Source organism: Echinops telfairi, unplaced genomic scaffold, assembly GCF_000313985.2.
Source record: "Echinops telfairi isolate 266 unplaced genomic scaffold, ASM31398v2 ScPeMD7_7469;HRSCAF=8507_1, whole genome shotgun sequence".
Lineage (NCBI taxonomy): Eukaryota > Metazoa > Chordata > Mammalia > Afrosoricida > Tenrecidae > Echinops > Echinops telfairi.
The window spans coordinates 135639852-135641453 of NW_022111373.1; positions in this window are offsets into that span (position 1 = coordinate 135639852).

Here is a 1602-nt window from a genome sequence, read left to right on the forward strand (position 1 = left end):
TTCCTGCAGAAGACAGAGCCCTATAATCGATTGCACGGGGGTTGCTCAGTGTGCCAGGAGCAAAGGAAAGGGTATTGCTCCAAAATCAGAGACATTTTAATATCGAAATATAAAACTGTTGTTGCTGGGTAGTCTCCATCTAAGGTCATACACTCCTGAAGATTGTATTTCACTGATCCCCGGTGGCACAGTGGGTTGTGCATGGATCAGCAGGTCACAACCAGCAGCAGCCCTGCAGGAGACAGATGAGATTGTATACTTCCGAGAAGAGTTACAGTGCCATCAACCCTCAGGAGCAGTCCTGCCCTGTCCTACAGGGTCTTTCTGAGTTGGGGTTGACTGGATGGCAGAGTTTGGTTTTTAGCCCTTCCCCAAAGAATCCCACACGCTCTCATTTACACCACATCAGAATGTCATTATGCGCGAGGAACTCAAAGCATGCTTCTTTTAAATGTTCTTTGAGTTTGGGAAACAAAAAATGGATCTGAATGGGGCAAAATAAGGGTTGTCAGGTGAACGGGATAAAGTTTCTCCGGAAATTCTCAAAGGACAACCTCTGCTACCCAGTAAGAAAGAGTAAGTGCAATGGTGTGATGGGTAAAAATTCCTCAGAGGAACTTTTCTGGCCTTTTTCTTGCCAAAGCAGTTTCCAATTTTCTTAAAACTTCCTCATAATAAGCCTCCATGATCATCCACTTTGCGTTTTTCAAGAAAATCTATTGAAAGGATCTCTTTGGAACCTCATAAAGCTGTCCCCCTCACCTTCTGAGCTGACCCCTCGGCCTTGACTTTGATGGCCTGGCACATCCTCTCAGAAGCCACGATTCTGCCTGGACATTTTCTGGGGGCACCCTAACAAGGCATCAGCAGTATGGAGGGCACTGTCTGCAGCATGCACTGATCGAGGAGAAGCGCTCGAACATGTGTCTTGGAATAAGCACTGGCACGTCTGAACTGGGACCCTGGCATTGATCTTTTGGACTTCCCTCATCTACTTCCTCCTCTTGTCCTTTCTTATTGTTACCTACTTGATGTCTAATCATTGGTACCACTACCACCAACCACCCCACCACCAGGGACAATTAGCTTATATCGACAGAATAAGGCGAAACCCCATCTATGGGCCCTCCGCCCCTCCCATCGGCTCAGCATGTGTGTCAGGTGACTGAGACAACTTAATTTCTAAACTGAGTCAGTGTAGCTGGCCACAGACTCCAACAATAGCTAATTTCTGAATTTCAGAGGGGCTTTGTCCCATCATCTACATTGCTTTCAGAATGAGGGAGGTCATCATATTCAAAATGGGATGGGAAGAAGAAGCACCGCCCATCATTCCTAGGATTCTTGAAGACCCATCTCTTTCAACCGTGAGGGAAGGACATGGAGAAGGTTCAGAAGGTTGGAAGGGACGGATCATTTTGTAAACAGTGGGAGTGGAAAACTGACCCTGCTAAGCCAACTCCACCTTTCTTTTCATTCAGTTTTTTGAGAAATACAATAAGTGTTACTGGATTCCATGTGTTGAGAGCTCTTATCTGTACCAATGTATGTACTCCCATCTAGCAAGATTTGTAAGGTAGAACTAGGGTCATAATTGTGTGT